The sequence below is a fragment of the Vulpes lagopus genome, chromosome 15 (assembly GCF_018345385.1).
Source record: "Vulpes lagopus strain Blue_001 chromosome 15, ASM1834538v1, whole genome shotgun sequence".
NCBI classification, from domain to species: Eukaryota; Metazoa; Chordata; class Mammalia; order Carnivora; family Canidae; genus Vulpes; species Vulpes lagopus.
In genome coordinates, this window is record NC_054838.1 from 13,573,444 (window position 1) to 13,592,741 (window position 19,298).

The 19,298-nt window shown below is 52.4% G+C and overlaps 1 protein-coding gene across 10 annotated transcripts in view; it reads right to left on the reverse strand.

Moving 5' to 3' along the window:
• Positions 1-19,298, reverse strand: part of ARNTL (aryl hydrocarbon receptor nuclear translocator like) — a 101,435-nt gene that overhangs the window by 33,258 nt on the left and 48,879 nt on the right. For 7 of the 10 annotated variants that reach the window (XM_041729949.1, XM_041729953.1, XM_041729946.1 and 4 more), the window contains one exon: positions 539-667. The exons of 1 other annotated variant lie outside the window; for it this stretch is intronic. The gene's annotated coding sequence lies outside the window, so the exon portion shown is untranslated. Of the gene's footprint in view, positions 1-538; positions 668-3,898; positions 4,900-6,034; positions 6,054-19,298 lie in introns of those variants that run through there. 2 more of the 10 variants (XM_041729951.1, XM_041729950.1) reach the window with 2 other exon arrangements.

The following is a 19,298-nucleotide window of genomic DNA, read 5'->3' on the forward strand; positions in this document are numbered from 1 at the left end:
TACCAGACCAGACCATTTACCAATCATCTGAAATGCCACCTTTATGGATTTATTGTCTATTTGTAGACTTCCTCTTCTGGTCCTTGGATCTAGTTACTTCCAATCCAGTACCACACTGTTATTGTGGCCTCATAATACGTTTCCACTATTAGGTAGAACAAACCCTCTTCTTCAGACTTTTCATTTTCAGAAATTTCCAGGTTATTCCAGTGGATTCTTTGAGGAGCGTTCTATAATCATGTAATCATATCGAAAGCCTTGACAGGTGCTGCTAGGAGCTGTTATCACAGATATCAGGAGTACAGAGCCCAACCCTCGGGGTCTTGGCGAGCCTTTGGGCTGCCCAGCAGACACAGGGGTGCCACCTCTAGCCCCCACTCCCTCTTTTCGAGCAGCCGGACAGTTGCAGGAGGTGGACTATCCCAAGCTTCAGGCTGCTGGGAGAAACCACACTTTCTGAAAGAACTACCGTGGAAGCCGCCAACGATAGCAGGTGTGGGGGGCGGGGGGAGGGGGCTTGGGGGTGTGATTTTATTACCTGAAGTTACAGTTCTTAAAGCTCAGATTCACCCTGGGCGGAGCAAGGGGCCACGGGACTTATTGGTCACCTCAAAGCGAGTCTCATGTTTTGTAGTTTCCTTTCAGGCAGTCAACTTCTTCCAGAAACCTACAGCGGGGCCCACAAGGAAAGAAAACCCACACAGGTCACTTGGGGGAAGATACACCGCACAACCCACTGGCTCCGCTCGAGGCGGCCAGGCCGGTGGCTCACGTCCTCACCGCCGGCGCCCGCTCAGCTAACCTGCCAACATGTGGAGGAGCTCGCGGGAGGGCTTCTCTGTGGAAGATGCTGCTTTTTATTTATTTAATTAATTTACTTATTTTATTTCAAAAGATTTTATTTATTCATTCATGAGAGACACAGAAAGAGAGAGAGGCAGAGACAGGCAGAGGGAGAAGCAGGCTCCACGCAGGGAGCCTGACGTGGGACTCGATCCCGGGTCTCCAGGGCCACACCGTGGGCTGAAGGCAGATGCTCAACCACTGAGCCACCCGGGGATCCCAAGACACTGCTTTTTAAAGGACTAGACGTGGATCCTTGGATGCAGCCTTAAGGGACAGAAGACAACTGGACTTTTCATTTCTCCTACTGGGTCAGGCAATAAAAATAATAGCGCCCGCTTCTTGAGGGAGTGCTGGGTGTCAGACACCATCCCTACTGCAGGTCCCTACTGCTTCACGGCCTTGGGTCCGCACACAACTCTGGGAGGCAGATCCTCTGGCCTTCGCCTACAGGAGAGGACGAAGCAGAGAGAGACGGGGTGGGGGACAGCAGGCAAGGTGACACGGCAGAGGCGTGGGGCCCCGGGACAGTGGACACTAAGCCGCCGCACGCACGTACACGGCACCCAAGAGCAAGTGAGGCCTTTGGAGAGAAGGGCCCGGAAGCTCTGGGCACCCTGGGCACCCCGAGCTGCGGGCATGGTCGGCGGTGAGAAGGCTCCGAGTCACACGCGGCCTGCGGCCCGTCCCCCTCCCGCGCAGGACAGGGTCACCTCCCGGCTCTGCTCCAGACGGCCAGACAGCCGTCAACCTCCCTGAAGCAAAGGTCCTGGGGCTTCACTGGCCCCCGGCTGCTTCCTGCGGCTTCCCCACTGCGAGGCCTTCAAATGGACGTCCTCCCGACGCCCTCCCCTCTGCGGTCTGACTCCGGAGCCAGTGTGGACACGGCCTTGGAGCCCTGCCCCCAGCCCCCGGGCCGAGCTGCCCGAGAGCTCACCGGCAGCTCCGCCTCGGCCGGCCTCCCCACACTCGCCCCACACTCTTCTCTGGCACCCAACCGGCACCCAACCGGGCAATCCAGGGCCCACGTGGGCGCCCTCTCCTCCCCTCCCCCACTGGCCCTCTGTCCCCTGGCCACTGACTCCATCCAGGCTGCTCTGGTCACACACAGGACACCCCCTCACTTAAACACTCTAGGGGCTTTACTGCTCTGCCCTGAGCCTTCCAGAAGCTCCCTGCCAGGACACACCAAGCCTCCACGGTAGGCTGGCCCACTTGCATCCTGCCCCGCCATCTGCTCCCCAAGGCTCTGGGCCACCGGGAAATGTAAGTTCTCAAGCACACATGGCCTCAACTATGCCCACGCCGTTTGCAGGTTTGGCTCCCTTTACCCACTGGGCACCTGGTGAACTCCAGCTTTCCTTTCAAGTGCCCCCAGGTGGCAGCTCCTCAGAGAAGCCTTCCGGCTCTCCCCGTGCCGCTCTGACCCTTCTCTTGGCACCTGTGGCCCTCTGCCCCCGCACCACGATCTCACTAGTAGGGTGCTCCCACTACACCCCTCACTCTCTCTCCCCCATGGCTCCAAAATTTAGAGGAAGGCTCTCAGTGCCAGACGCCATGTAAAATTTATTATTTGGACCAATTGTCCCAATACTCAAATTTACTTTATAGACATAATGAATGCTAACATAAATCCTGGCACTCTACCTTACAAAACAAAAATCAGAAGGCCTTGGGGCACCTGGGTGGCTCAGTGGTTAGGCGTCTGCCTTCAGCTCAGCGTGTGATCCCCGGGGTCCCAGGATCGAGTCCCACATCGGGCTCCCTGCTCAGCGTGGAGCCTGCTTCTCCCTCTGCCTGTGTCTCTGCCTCTCTCTGTGTCTTTCACGAATAAATAAATAAACTCTTTAAAAAAAAAAATCAGAAGGCCTTGCCGGGCTCTGGGCTCCCTGCTCAGCGCGGAGCCTGCTTCTCCCTCTGCCCCTCCCCCTCACTTGTGCTCTCTCAAATAAATAAGTAAAATATTTTTTTAAGTAAAGATTTTATTTGTTTATTCATGAGAGACACACACAGAGAGAGGGAGGTAGAGACATAGGCAGAGGGAGAAGCAGGCTCCATGCAGGGAGCCCCAACGCAGGACTTGATTTTGGGACTCCAGGATCACGCCCTGGGCCGAAGGCGGCACTAAACCACTGAGCCACCCAGGAATCCCCGTAAAATCTTTTTAATAAAAATCAGAAGGCCTTTCTTATATGCTTGGACAAAGTAAGGGAGCTGAATCAGCGGTGACAAGTATTTCTGGAAAACTGTTTTCTCTCCAAGACGGTGTTCTTAGACGTAAGACAATGAAACAACAAAACAACAAAACCCCTCTCTTTCTGAGCTACTTCCCAAAGAGAACTGAGCCCAGGGAGGGGCTCCAAGAGGCCACAGGGAACTGGGAGAGTCGTCCTTGCCAAGGGGAGCTCAGGGCCAGACCTGGTGCTGCCATCCGAGTGACAGAGTGAAGACGCTCCTGGGAGAGCCTGGCCTGTGGGCCTGGAATCGGGGACCACAGGTGTGCCCACTTCTGAGCTGGAGCCTTCCAAAGGAGGGGGAGGCTCCCTGGATGTCAGAGGAAGCAAAGCACGAAGGGACTCGTGCAGTGTGCCCGGGGAGGACTTGGTGGTACCTTCGGTGCCTCCACAGTCCCCTCGCGCTCCTCAGAGTTCAGGGAGAAGGATCTCAGGGGCTCACAGAGAAGATTGGGGCGGGGGGGCTAGGAGAGAAGTCCCAGCCCGAGCTGCCCCTGCAGCTGAGAAGGCTGCAGATGTCACCCAAAGCACACACAGCTGCCCCTCTGAGCAGGGTGGGGTGAGGCTGAGCAGCCCCCGAGAAACGCACACGTGTCATCTACTGGGGGGTGACCACAGAGAAGACCACCGATCGCAGACGGGCGTCTCTCTCTGCTTTCCCTCCTCCCTGAGCCAGCACCCCGGTTCAAACTGGTGGCTGCCCCTCCCTGTGAGGACAAGTCTGTAGGACACCTCCCCGGGGCCGGCCCGGCCAGGTGACTTCCTTGGCCCGATGCCTGTGAGCCTGAGCGACAGCCTTGACTTTGGAACAGAACTTTTACCGTGAGTTCCTTTGTGCCAAGACTGGCAATTTCCCAGCTGGAGGCTCCTTTCGCCAAGGTCCCGGATGGATGAGCAGCACCAGCGGGAGGAAGAAGCAACCCTTCGCTGCTGCAGGCGCGGAGGTAGAGAGCGTGTGTGTCAGCAGGGTGACCGGCCCTCGTCGCCTCGGACCTTCCCACTTCTGCACGGGAACCCCCAGACAACCCCTGAGTCCCAGACAGACGGGACGGTGGTCCCCCGGCTCCTGCCGCTGGCTCTATCCGTCGCCCTAAGCTGACCTCCACCGGCTGGACGGAGGAAGCGCAGACGGAGGCCCGGAGGCGGAGGGAAAGGGGATGTGTTCACCCTGGCCCAGTTTATCTTCACAATAACCTACTGTGATCACTATCCCAGTTTTCCAGGGAAGTGCTGAGGAGGCAAAGCTGCGTGGCCCTAGATGACACAGCGAGTGGGCACGGGAACCCGATGTGTCTGGCTCCACGCACGCTGGTCCCTTCTGCCTGCCACACCGCTGCCAGTCCTGCCTTGGGCCCTACCCAGCCCCCCGGGAAGGCAGGAGGGGGATGAGGATCCCTCCCCTACCTGCCCCCCTCCTGTCCCTACCCTCGGCTGGGACAGCTGACGGAGTCCTGTGCAGAACACCTTGCGAAGCCCCAGATGACCCTGGGGTGGTGGCTTTGGATGGTGCATGTCCATGAAGGGGAAATCGGCATCCTTGATCGTCCTGTCTGCTGGCTGCTTACCGATCTGCTCCCCCCAAAGCCCCGAGCTCCCCAGGAAGGGCTCCTGTGTGGCCATGGCTGCATTCCACAGCCTTCGCGGGCCGGGCCGGGGTCACAGACGTGCTGCAGGCCTCAGCCCCGAGAGCCATGGCAGGTGGCCCGCTGCTGGTGGCAGCTCCAGGCTTACGGAGGGAATGGATGAGGGGCCGCTCTGGTCTGTCCAGGTGCTGGTGGTCCGAGGCCAGATGCTAGAAGGGCTCTGTCTCCCTGCAAGTCCCCCCCGAGCCCCCCACGGTCACTCTGACAGCCTGTGGGGAGTTCGGCTGCCCTGCTGTGTGCAAGAGATGCCATTTAGAGAATGTTTGCCCGGGGAGACCTGATGTCTGCACCAAGGTAACAGGTGTCTGCCTCGGGATCATTCAGCAAGCCTTTCTCTAGCCTCTGGGGCACTGGGGACACAGGGAGGAAGGAGCAGTCCTAACGTTCAAGACTCCCTCAGTCTAGCTGGAGAGACAGGGTCTAAGTAAAGAGACAGGCAGGGCCACGCTTGCGGCTGCGTGTGCAGCATGTTGCACAAGCCCAAGATGCGCCTCGGCTTAGGCTAAGCGGCCAAGGTTTGTAGGGCCATTCTGACAAATTTCCAGCAGGTGGCAGCCAAGTGACTTGAGGAAGGCGGGCCCTTCTCTCGGCCCTGAAGCACAGGTGAGGCATAGGGGCGGACAGGAGGCGAAAATAATTGATCAGCTGGTGTGTGTGGTGGGGGTAAGGGGAGGAGAGAGAACCAGGGAGGCGGCGAGACCCGAACTGGATGCTGCAGGTGCTTGCCCGGTGCATGGGGTGCTCGGAGGTCTGTCCTGAGCCAGGGAGAGAAGTGCTTGCGGTGGCTGTCAGGGGCCCGGGAAGCCTGTTTGTGGTACTTGGGGACCCGGTCCTACTGGTAGCTCTAGAGGCTTGGGAACCCCGAAATCAAACACAGAGCAAGGAGGCTGTGTTTGGAAGCTCAGGGCTTGGAGGGCTGGCTCAGAGGGTCTCGCGGGGGCAGGATTTGTAAATCCTTCAGCATTTTGTGAACGCAAACCAGGCTCGTTCTTGTAGAAAAGATCTCCGATACCGCCGATGGAGGAGAATTCCTCGGAATTCTACAGAATTCCAGGCTCCAGGGGGCTGCCGAGGGTGTTAGAGGGGTTCGGAGATGTCGTTGAGAGGCTCGGCACCGAGCATGCAGCTAGCGCAGCACAGTGCTTAGTAGGTGTTTGTTGAATGAATGTAATAGAGACACCGGCTTAGACCTTGGCCAAGTCTATCATTGAAGTATAGGAAAGAGAACCTTTCTTCTTCATTTTTTAAGGTACAGAGTAAGAGAGCCTGGCCCTAAAGACTTAGGGGAAGAACATTCGCCACCAAAAAACTTACTGCCTGAAGTTGAAGAAAGTTCTGGAAAACATCTGCATCTTGTTCTGAAGGAGACAAAAGCAGGCACTGCTGTTATTTCATGGTCCAATGCAGGCTGCTGGCGTGAGGGAGAGCACAGTCAAAGATGGGGCAGCCCAAAGGCGCCTTGAGTCTCAGGTTGGGACTGCGGATGGAGGCACACGCGAGGTAAGGCAGGGCAGCAGGGTTGGGCCCCAGGAGAGCTGGGACTCCGAGAAGAAAAGGGAGCTGCCTCCTTGGAGAATGGGGGCAAGGTGGAAGGGAAACGGGAAGAAGACAGAGCTGGTGGGCCAGGCCTGTGGGGTCCCCAGCCCCTCCACAGGCAGGAGCTGGGGGAGAGCTGTGATTCTCCCCCTGGCACGGGGCAGGTGGAGGTGTGGATGATGGGCACACGAAACGGCAGGACAGGGCGGTGGTCAGCGCAGGGTGTCTGGACCCAGACAGCCTGGGTTCAAATCCCAGCGGCGCCATGGACGAGGCGTGCATCCTGGGCCAGCTCCCCGGCCTCTGGGAGCTGCCGTCTCTCACCTGCCGGGGAGGAGCCTGCCTCCTCACAGGACGAATGAGCTGCATCTCTGAATGCTCGCAGGTTAACTGTGCTCACTGAGATGGATGACCTCACGCTGGTGGGAGGAGGGTAGAAGGCTGTGGAAAGGTCAGCTTTGATGTCAAAGGCGGCACACTCAGAACGGAAAGTTTGAAATGAGGAGCTCAGAAATGGCACTGCTGGGGATTTACCCCAAAGATACAGATGCAGTGAAACGCCAGGACACCTGCACCCCGATGTTTCTAGCAGCAATGTCCACAATAACCAAACTGTGGAAGGAGCCTCGGTGTCCATCAAAAGATGAATGGATAAAGAAGCTGTGGTTTATGTATACAATGGAATATTCCTCAGCTATTAGAAACGACAAATACCCACCATTTGCTTCGACGTGGATGGAACTGGAGGGTATTATGCTGAGTGAAGTAAGTCAATTGGAGCAGGACAAACATTATATGGTCTCATTCATTTGGGGAATATAGAAAATAGTGAAGGGGAATAAAGGGGAAAGGAGAAAAATGAGTGGGAAATATCAGAAAGGGAGACAGAACAGGAGAGACTCCTAACTCTGGAAATGAACAAGGGGTAGTGGAAGGGGAGGTGGGCGGGGGGTTGGGGTGACTGGGTGACAGGCACTGAGGGGGGCACTTGACAGGATGAGCACTGGGTGATATGCTATATGTTGGCAAATCAAATTCCAATAAAAAATAATAATTTTTTTTTAAAAGAAGAAGAAATGGTAAGAGCCGAGTACACAGGCTTGGTGGGCGCAGAGAAAGTTACCGTCGAGGGGGCCCAGCCCGGGGCAGGGAGGCCTCTGGGGACCACCAGGGTGATGCTGAGGGGGGCTGGGGAAAGGCCAGAGTGAGGGACCTGGGGTGGCGCGGGGAAGGGGGCCAGAGATCAACCCAGAGGCCAGCATTCTGCAGCAGGAAGTGCTGAGGACTCCTAACAACTGGCAAGCTGAGTGGCATTTCAGGGGCCCAGCCCCTTCATTTCACTTCAATGAAACCAAAATACAGAGAAATAGCTCCTCCTACAGAGAGCTGGGAATAGGATCCTGAGGCACTGAAGTCCATGTGTGAGAACAGGACTTTGCAGCTGCCCGGGAAGGTGAGACGGAGAAAGCACAGGACAGTGATTAATTTCACTACGGAGACGGACACCACAGCTGAGCTGACAGCTGTGCCCAGAGCTGGGCTGCCCACCCCGCGGGGGGAGCCCTGGGGTGAAACAGCGACACCCCAGAAGTGCTGGGGGACAGGAGATCAATGTCCCCCTGTGGCCCACCTGCAAAAGGTTTTGCTGACAGGTACAGAGGCCTCAGATGGCTACCAGGGGCCCGAAGCCCTAAAGCAACCCATGCAAAGCAATTTCCCAAGCACCCATACACGCCAGGTCATTGGTATGGGGAGAGAGTTGGGAATCTGAGTAACTTTCCAGCACAAATTGCATGTGGCAGTCAAATTTCGATTGAGGACAATGTTGTAATAATGAAGACACTGTTGGTGTGTGAGTCCACAATCATTCATCACTCTTTCAACAAATATTTGCTGAGGGCATCCAAGTGCCAGGCACCGTTCTCCACAACAGGCCCATGGGTGAAGACACAAAGATCCTTGTCCTCATCTGGTATACATTCTGGCGAGGACGGCAAGCAAAGGAGACAAATAAGTAAGTGATGCTGGGACATGGTGAGTGCTGGGGAGAGACGTCAGCATCGGGGCAGGAGGTGGAGGCAGTCAAGTTTGGGGAGGTGAGGGTTGGAGGGAGGAGCACCCTACACCAGGAATGGCCCACGCAAAGGTGAGGAAGGAGCCGAGGGCTGCCAGGGGACCAGCCCTGGGCCAGGATGGGCACGGACCACATGGGGCCTGGCTTTGACTGTGAGCGAAATAGGGAGTGACAGGCTCCCACTTGGGGTTGTCTGGCTGTGGGGTTGAGAAAAGATTTTGAGGAGGAGGACCTGTGTGTGTGGGCACATGTGGGGCCGTGGGGTCTCTGTGTGTGTACAAATGCACGTTTTGGGTGTGCACACCTGCAGGTGAGCTTGCACATGTATGTGCCAGAGCACACCTGTGCATGCACATATATGCATATGAGCATGTGTGTGCACACATGTGCAAGTGTGTGTGAGTGTGCACATGCATGCACGAGTGTCCTGTGGGGGAGGCCAGTGAGGAGAGGACTACAATAGTCTGGGGAAGACACACAGCTGGGTCCTGGCCGGGGAGTGCAGGAAACCAGGAGCACATAAGAGGGCTGGGGGCTGAGCGGCCAGGCAGGGTGAGGAGTCACCTTCAGTTCCTGGCATCTCTGGAGGAGCAGCTAACCAGACTTCTGATTTTTTTGTGGCATGAGGGGCAACAAAGGGCCCCAGCTACGGGGACACCTGGGGGTGGCAGCCCAACCTGAGCTCCGCTTGTCAGGCTGCATGGCCAGTGTGTCCACCTAGAGGCCAGGGGCTGTTGGTCGGGACCTGATGAGCAAGAGGCACACAAGGCATCTAAGTTACAGCACAGACTGCATGGCTGTGCGCTGTGTCCCCGCTGCCCGCAGGGACTCAGTTCCTGGGTATCAATCCTGCTGAGGATGCTGCTAGCCCGGACGAGGCTGATTTGGTTCTCATAACGATCTTTCAGGAATGGCATTATTAACAACACCGTGTATAAGATGGCACTGAGGCTCGGAGAAGTACAGCAACTTGTCTGAGATCGCACAGCCAGGAGGCGGAACAGGGACCCACCCCCAACGTGTCCAACTCAAGAGCTGGGCTCCCACATGTGCTTTGTGTCTTTGGGGACTCGGAAGAGAAAAGTGAAAGCTCTGTCCCAAGTAGGAGAAATCGGGCGGGGCCAGTGTGTGCCCGCGCCACTCCCTCCCACAACACAAGGGCGTCAAAACACACAGCAAGGCCGTGAATTGACCCGAGCGCTGGGGGACTGGCTGGTGTGTTTAACAGATGGTCCCTTCCGTTTCAACTCGCAACAACTGGAAACCTTTCTGAAATGCACTCGTCCGCATGCCGTCCTGGTGAGGACTGGTTGAGGAGGACGATTTAACCTTGCGATGAATCTCAAGGCCTTCCTCTAGTGCTCCAGATCTCAGACGTGGCTCGGAGTGTATCCTGACCCCAGGAGTGACCCCGCAAGTTCCTCTTTTAGCTAAAACGGAATCAACTTGTTTTCTTTCATTCCTACGCAAGGAATAAAACAATTATTTCAGTGATTTCAGTTTCATTTCTCTGAGCTTTGGTTACAGCAAGGGAGCGTTCCATGTCCAAGGATCTGAAAGCGCATGAGTTCTTGAGGTACTGTTTTGGAGAAAATATTCAGTGCAAGGATCACAACAAAAGCAACAATGCAAAAGCTATAGCAGCTGAAACCACACGCTGGGCCTTGATTTTGTGCCAGTCAGTGTTGTTTCATGTTATTTCCAAAGAAGTAACTAATTTTCAGAGATGTTAAGTAAATTGCCTGAAATTCTTAGCTCATGAATGAGAAAGCCAGGATTCAAACCCAGGTCAGTCTGACCCAAAAGCTGTGACAGGTGAAGGCCTATTATCCTTTCTTAGTTAAACGAAACAAGAGAAAAACCTCCTATGAATAGATAAAAAGACAAATACCTCAGTGGAAAACTAAAGAATAGGAAGAGGTAATTCACAAAATTCACACAATTAATTCATGCAGAGGCCGTAAAACAACACAGTAAAGAGGAGGGAGGCTGCTGGCTGGTTCTCCTTTCTCTAAAAATCTACACATGGATGTTTAAAAAAATGTTTGTGCAGGTGGGAGAGGTGGAAAAAAAAAACAAATGGCAGAGATGAAGAAAGATGACGAAAACCATGTTTCAGACTCCTTAAGATATACATATTTTCTAAGATGGATGGGGGCAACATCAAAACACCTTATTTCTCTAACAAAGGATGCAATTAAAAATTCTGACTTCTATTACATATTCTTATGTAAAAGGACATTTTAAGGGAAAGGAAACCATTTTTTAAATTTAATTTTTATTTTTTTATGAAGCTCTTCCCCCCCCCCCCCCAGGACCTATTTAAAGACTCATGAAGTTCTACAAAGCTATTGGAAAAATATCTGTCCACAGGTTCTCCTGCCCATTCTCTTGCCTGTTTCCAGAGGCAACCAGTTACGGAAAGCACCCCCACCTCTCTGAACAACAGCTTATGGTACCACTCAACGATATTCCAGTTTCAACTAGGATCTATTCACTTCTCACCATGGAAGAGGAAAATGTACCTCTCTTCCATTACCTCTGTCATTACAGACACACGTTAAGAACCTACCCTACCATTCAGCCAATAAAGTTACATAATTACTTGGGTTAGATGAATATTCGGCTTTTATATTTACTGTGATTAAGCAAATCCTAGGCTCAGTGGAATCTTGTAGTATATTCTGACCTCATTCCTTTGTTGCATACCTCTGGTTCCCTTTAGTTGTTACCTGTCCTTTCTAAAATTAAAAAATATGTATATATATGTACATATATTTAACCAATCCTCTTGCATTTGCCTACGTCTCCCTTCAACTTGTTCAAAGAAGCCATTTCTTGTCATTTCAGATGTATCCTAAGGTTTCTCCAGCTAATTTATAAGCTAGTACACACACACATGCATGCACGCTCCCTCTCTCATGCTTTCAAAGATTCAATACAAATATTTTTAACATTCTTTTCACCCTCTTGAAATTTGTAAATAATATAGCCTACCAACGTTTACAATTTCAAAAGCAAGCAACATGATAGCCTAACTATAATACAAAGGAGAAAGAAAGGTTAGTTAAAATAAGATACTACGTATGGAGTCAATATGCAAATATCGGGTTCAGCTACTCAGAAGACATGGTGAAAGATATAATGAGGTGCCGGGGCCTATTTATAACGAACACGTAAACCTCATATATTTGGTAGCTGTGTTCCTGGAAAATTTAGTATATATTAAAAACATGCAAAAATTATGCGTGTTTATGTTTAAAGTGGGAGTCCGATTCCAGGCTCAGATCATTGTAAACAGAGTTCCAGCTACGTGAATGCCCACGGGACGTCAGGAGGTTGTGCAGGATGTCAGACACTCCTTTGTTCTCCATAGGTTACACCTAGCAAATCTGCTTCCCCCTCCACAGCCCCGGCCTCTGCACCTGGACAGCCAAATCGCCCTGCACGTTACCAAGGTGTCCTATAGGGGGCGCTACGTACCCATTCAGTACCGGCAGCTGGTTCGACTCTTTTTTTTTACAAAGAGAAGGGGTAAAGAGGTTAAGATATCTACCCAAAGCCATATAGAGAAGCGACAGCAGTCAGGACTAGATAAGGAGAAGGGGTAGACAGGAAAGGAGAAAGGAGAGGATTCAAATATTCATATATATTCATTGCTAGACACGGTGGCAGGTGCCTTTTGTCAGGCTCACACGCATCTCATCTAATCCTCCTAGCCTCAGGGGTTAGTTCCAGCCCCAATTTTCAGACGCGGACACCACATTTTAGGAGGTTAGGTCCTTGCTCAGGTCCCCATTTTTGGTAACAACAGAATTTGATTCTCTCCAGTCTTTTTTCTATTGGTTCAAGCTGCTTTCCCTCCAGGTCTTGGGGCCCATACCTTGGGGTCCCCTCACTTTGCTACTTAAATCTTTAGGAAATAGTACCTAGGGTGTAGGCTGTCTGAGAAGCAATGAGCAAAAAGAAAGATGGTTCAACCCCAGCTTCTCGGCCCTTGTGGTTGAGCCGGTGTGTGGCCGGTGCCCTGGGGTTCCTGAGCACAGGAAGCCAACTCTTGATGAAGTCATATGCTCCCGGGAGAGCCCAGCCTGACCTGCCAGGGGTCAGGCCAGGACACCCAACGTGACCGCAGGGACTTCTCCCGCCCCGGAAGGCCCAGGCCTCTGCAGTCCGCCCCACACTCCGCACGGTGGCAGGCAGCCAAGGGGCTGGAGCTCACACGGCAAAGGCAGGAAAGGCCAGGCAGTAAACGAGGGCTTGGTCACCAAACCTTGAGGTGTCAGGTGTGGGGAACGCTCCAGAACAGTCACTGCAGCTTCACGACATGTCTGACTCTGCTTAATTAAGCTCCAAATCATCCCTCTAAGAAGACAGTGTTATTTCCACCTTACAGAAGAAGAAACCAAGACCACAAGTGACCGGCACCTAGTTACACTGCTGGCAAGGGGCAGGGCCCGGTGCTCCCACCCAGGCCAGACCGGCCGCGACCCCCTCCCTCTCCTGCACCTTGCAAAACCCTTCCTGATTTATGCACTGCAGACCAATGCGTATTTGGCACCTTACCATCCAGCTGTGGAGGGCAGATGGGCATCGTGCCCCTCCACCCCATCAGTTACGACTGACAACTGGATCAGGTACTGGAAGAGGTGGTCCCATCTGGCAGTCCTCAGGCACCTTTCTCTTTTAGCTTTCTGGCCACAAAACCATGACTAAGCCCTTTAAACAAGGAACCCATTGCATCAGACTTCATATTCAGGAAAAGAAAATACACACAGCCCATATTTGTCACCCTGATCTAAATGCACCCCACAGGGCCCAGCAGAGCTTGATGAACCCATTTGTTGATGACAGTGCACAGGCCTCTGCCCCGCAGTCCACTGTGTGCAAGCAATCTCTGAGGAGGTTTCGCAGAAAAGGGTTCACCATGGGCTGTGGTCAAATGATTTTTTGCAAAATAAGTCAAAGGAGGGCCAGCCCCAGTCTCTAATGCATCCACATCTCTGCTCTGCCGCTTACTTGCCTGACTCTGGACAAGATCTAATCTCTGTTCCTCGGTTTCCCCATTAGCGAAAGGAGGATACTGACAGTCCCCACCTCACAGAGTGGCTGTAGGCAGTAATAAAGACATCGATCTAAGAGCTTAGAACAGTGCCTGGCACACAGTGTGCCCTCGCGTTGCCCTACCACTGAAATTAACATTGACGGTCACATCTGAGCAAGAGTGGTTGACGGCCCTAGAGGACACAAACCCTAGCAAGGGAGATAAAGGGGTTGGTAAGGGGAGGGGAAGGGGTCCATGAGCACTACGTCCGAACCTCAAAAGTAGAACCCAGCTGTGCCTGCGGACCTTTGTTCTGTGTTGCTACAAAGGGCTGACCTAGGTCAATGAGGAAACGGTGCCAAGTGGCAGATCTGGATTGGAATAAAGAAGGATTTTTGGACAGGCAGACATATCCACAAACAGGGAGCAGGACGCCTGGTGCGTGGGTTCCTGGGGGGCTAGGGACCTGCCTGCCTGTCATGGACAGTACACATGGGGTGAAAACCCCATGCACAGGAGAATGGCCAGGGGAAATGGTCTCTGATGGCCCTTCCCACTGGACCATTCTATCACTCTCTGATAACAAGCAAGTGCTGATAGCCAGGGTGTGGCCAATCAATCAGCCTGAAGGAAGGAGGAGAAGACTTTGGACTATCTCAGTGTACACAACCTTCAGGACTTTCACTTCATTCTCAGCACACCAGCAGGGGTGGTGGTGGTGGTGGCTATGACCAGCAATGGCTCCATGGAATTCAAAGCGTTTCCCAAGTACCTGCTGAGTGCCTAGCAAAGTAATTTCGAGAAAGAGTAAGATGACAGAGCTGTGCCAACAAGCTATCAATGTTTTCTCAGAGAATTGAAAGACCGCATCAATGACCAAAGCCACTGTTATTTGGGGCACAGGATACAAGTCATCAGCAGGGCCTGGGGGGCAGGAAGATGAGGGGGGTTGTCGGTCCAGGTCACAGGCAGCTTCCCAGCCATCTCTCTGGCAAGGTTTCAGTGTTCTTCCCCACCGAAACTTGTACCGACACAACCCCCTGACCTGGGTGTACTTGGTGCTCCGGGCTGACCCCCACACAGAAAGAGATGCTGGGACACAGGGGAATGGCCAGGAGCCGGGAACGAGAGAGGAAGGGGTTGATCTGCTCGTTGAAAACTGATTCGGGAAGTATCCTCCATCATGAAATATTATCAGCTTTGTCAACTCTAAAACTTAAACAAAATATATATTTAAAAGTAGAAACCATTTTGTCATGGAAAGATTATCAGACTGTATAAAAACTCTGACGGAAATCCAAGAAAAAAATTGAAGATGCTAAGACTAAAGCTCACCAGCTATTTCCCAGGTATTTCCCGTACGGTTGTTACTGCTAATTCATATGTTCCCAGCTCTGAGGACTCAAAAGCAGGTCAGCAGCTGGAGGCATCAAAAGATTAAGGAAAAACAATTTACGGAGATGACACTGGAGACATCCTATGTACTGACTTCAATTCTTTGCACCTCCTGAAAATGTCTGCAGATATTTCTGAGAATCTATGTCTGGAGCAGTTAGGGACTTACTGGGCAGGAAGATAGTCTCCTCTCAGAGAGAAGATACTTGATCCTCCACAGGCCCCAGCCCGAGTAACTCAGGCCCCCAAGCCCCTGGTCTGCCCAGAACGGCCCTCGTTCCTCTCTCCCTGCCACGAGCTTCCTCTGCCTGGTGGGCTCCTGTCCCAGCAGGGCGCTGTCCCCCACCCCCTGGTTGGCCGGCTGTCTGCAGCTAACCCCCACTGCTGCTTCCTCCCTGTCATCTCTCCTCCCTGCTTGCTTCTCTCCAGGCTGACTACTACAGCCTTAATTTAGGCCCCGGTCACCCCCCCACCCCCGGCCTACTCACATCCTCTAAAACCACTGGCCTCCAGCACTGCCAAGAGGTGACTTTTCCAGAAGCTTCCACAGTCCATCCTTCCTCATAAAGGTTTCTCTCATGCCCTCTGCCTCCTCCCAGCCACAAAAAGAGAACTAACCCCCAGGGTGCACTCTAGCCAGACTCTGAGCAGGGCCAGTAGCCCAGGGCAAGACAGGGACAGGTTTCGGCTCACCTGCCAGCTCGAGTCCATGGATATTAGGCGCCCAGAGTGCTGCACAAAGAAGGATTGGGAGGGTCGGAAAGAAGCCACCAGGAGCAGTACCTGGGAGCCCTAGGACTGGGAAGAACCGTGCTCATGCGGCCCGCCTGCCATCCCAGCACGGGGCAGAGCCTTCTGCAGCACTCCAGACCCACCTGTCCCTGGCCTGTGCCCCAGCCTTGCACTCCCTGCGGTATTCGCATGAAATCTCCTCAATGGTCCGCTTTCAGGGCTCCTCCCAAAGTGTCATACCTACCTTTCCCGGCACCACCACGCCACCCTAATTTTCTTCCCTTGATACTCAGCAAACGGCTGCACCTACTTCCCTTAGAAAGGGACGAGTTAGGGAGCCATAAGGTCCCTATGGCATCCCTAACACTCTTCCAAGTGGGTCAGAGAGCAGCTGATTTTACCTCTGCCTTAGTGTCCCAATACACAGATTCCCAAATCCCGCCTCGCCATGCTCTCCACTCGTCTAGCTGGCTGTTGTACTCACACAACCCTGTCTACTTCGCATATGGTGGCCCCTGGACTGTCTTCATGTCTGTCTAAGACTGTGAGCCCTGCAGGATAGAAATCAGATCTGTCTGGTTCCCTGGCTCTGAGCCTGGCATAGAGAGGACACTGTTAGGGAAAAGCAGGGAGCCCCCAGCCCCAGCCCCAGCCCCACTATGCCATGACTCACTGCAGGGCCCTGGGAAAGCTACTCCCCTCCCTGGGCCTCAGCCTCCCCACCTGGACAGGGATGTACTTGAGCTAGAGGATCCCTGAAGTCTTGTCCAGCTCAGAGACGCTCCGAGAACGCAGGCCAAAAAAGCACTGGATTTGTGCCTTTTGTGATGATGTGGGTAATAATCACTGAGCGAGATACCGCAGGAGTGGCCCAGATCCACCATTGCGAGGAGTGAACTCCCTCACGCGGATACCGAGTGCTAGGGGATGTGTGCTTGTATAGCTAAGGAGAATGGACAATGAGGAGTGATTTTATCTCCCTTTGAGAACATAAGCACACTCTTCTATATTTGTACATACCATCTCCTAATTTAGACAGTGTAGAACTTTTTCTGATCAGCACTCACTTGCCAATAATTTCGCTCTACATCTAAATGAAGAATAGGAGTCATATAAGTTCACAGATTGAATGGATGGCTGATTTACAAAGCCCTTAAAATGTGGCTGCAGGCCGACGCTGGCAACCCCATAATTAGATATGGCATGCTCTGCGATGATGTATTTTTTACTGTTTTTTAATAACTCAGTTCTCCTTCTGGGATGAGGGGAAAAATGGAATTTGTTAAAAATAAATCGAGATTTAGTGGCTTTTCAGCCTTCTGCTGCTTGTTGCTCACAATATTCTATAAATAAAAGAAGCCCTGCCCTATAGTGCACTGTAAACACCCACAGACACTCAGAGCCAAATTCTTCCAATTATGACCCTCTGCCAGTTGCCAAGCTACTGCAAGGACCCACTTGAAAGGCGGCCATCTAGGCCATCTCCTGATTAAGCCGCCCGGCAGCAAGGAGGAAGGCCTGCTGCTTTGGCACCATATCTAGTCTGAAATAATTGTTCCATTTTCTTGAAATTAAGCCCTTTCCTTGTGATCGAATTACAATTCAGAGGTAGATGAAAAACGAACCACCTGTCTGTCCGTCCCTCTGCCCAGGTCATGTGTGCATCGAAGATCTGGGCTGTCACGTGTTGGACTTAAATCAGGCGGCAGAAGTGCCTTCACGACAGTGTCTTTAGCTGCACCGAGCAAATCAAGGTCAAATAAAAGTAGGTCAGCTCTGAACATGACAGGTGAGTCACAGGCAGCCTGCCCTTCTGCTCAGCAGCTTTCCTCGCTAATCAGTTCGGGCCCCTCTTGTTCAATGGAGCAGACTGAGATGGTCCTTTAAGAATCACTATTCCACCCCGGGAGGGACGAGGGACAGGGACGATGCGGTCGGTATCGGGTGTCAGGCTGACTGCACGGTGGTTCAAATGCCACCGCACAAGCGGAGACTGCCCGGCGGCCGTGTGGCCCCAGCCAGCCCTTTAAACACTGCGTGCAGAGGATCAGGCGATTGCCGTGTGCCACAGTCTCACTGAGAGAGAAATCCCTTCCAGTTCCTTAGAAACCAGAATGCTCAAAGCGGCACTGGAGCAACATGGGCTCCGGCTAGAAACTAATCACCCTCCTTCTTCAGTGTCAGCTCCACTGGGTGAGCACAGGGCCCTGTGCTACAGTTCCAGCCCCAGAAGCTCGCGCTCTGAATGCCGAGCCACTTAGAGAACAAATGCCACCCCAAAGAGAACGGGTATGTGCTCTGTGGTCAGATTTTCCAAACTCAAAACTGAGGCCTATCCTTAAAGGGACAGGATGTTCAATGCTGGAAAGCCTGGGACTTCAGGGTGGGGTCACAGAGCATGAAGTCTCATCAGAGAGGGCTCCTCTAGGTGAGCATGGGGGGCTCAGTCGGTTAAGTGTCTGACTCTTGATTTTGGCTCAGGCTGTGATCTCAGATCTCAGAGCCGTGAGATCGAGCTCCCCACACCAGGCTCCACGCTCAGCAGAGAGTCTGTTGGAGATTCTCTCTCTCCCTCTGCCTTTCTCCTCCTCTAAAATCAATCAATCAATCTTCAAAAAAAATATTAATAAAATAAAATGGCCCTTACTGTGACTCACCCACCACCTGTGGGTTCTCATTTCTTAATGTCTGAAATGGTCTCGTTTCTTTGTGTCTCCTCAGATTAGAACGTGAGCATCAGGAGAGTCTTATTCTCGAGTATTTCCAGAGCAACTAGAATGGTCACTGGCTCATAGGTGCTCAATATTCACTGAGTAAACGAATCCACACCTAGCCTCTGGAAGAGCAGTCTATGTACCCTCGATGCTCACAGCAATCTGATGAGGTGAAATCATTACCTCTTCTGTAACAATGAGAAAATCGAGGCTCAGAGAGGGTGCATGTTTTTCCCAGGGCTGCACATCTAATGAGTTCATGGAGCTGGAATTCCAAGCCAGGCGTGAAAAGTTCTAATCCTGGCTTTGAAGTGAGCATCTGTTGCTTTTATAATTTAGAAAAAGCAAAGGAGAAAAACTTTAGCGGAAAAACTACGTATCAGAAAGAGCTTTACATCAAATGATCTAATACATGACAGATTTGGTTCCTATGTCCCCAAATATCAGCCCCCCTTCTATCTGCAGAGGGCATCGGCACCACAACCCCACAGCCAGAGTGGGAGGAAGGGTCCTGGGGCCCCCATTATGGAAGGTTCATTCCTGTCTTTCTGTGGAGCTCTGAAGGCCAGGTTGGGGAGGGGGAGCTGTTGGCAGTGGCACCCATGACTCCTATCACTTATTCCATAATTTGCTGCAAAGTTTCCAAGCAGAGGCCTAAGAGCAAATTAGAAGATTGTATTGTAGAGTGCTTGGCACGTGCCTTCCCCCCATACTCGTGCCTTGAAAATTGGAATAAAAACATAAAAAGGAAAGGAAGCATACTTTTAAAGACTGAAATTTCAAAAATCGTATTGAAAAGTAGAGATTTATATTTCCCTGAATTTCGAACACTGAACCATGCTGAAGGTAGGCAGATGCACCTTTATAATCTGTATATCACAATAAAGTTCTTGTTAGTCTGATATTTGGGGCCAAAAACTCCTCCCCAGGCTGTCTACTCGATGCAGGCTACGGCTTGAATTGATGTACAAACCAGCAGGTCAGTCTCGTCAAAATGGCCAGCTAATTCTAGTGTGTAGATACACTTCTCAAAAATGGGAAAGAAATGAAAAGGGCAAGTAGTATCAATAAAACAGGCTTTCC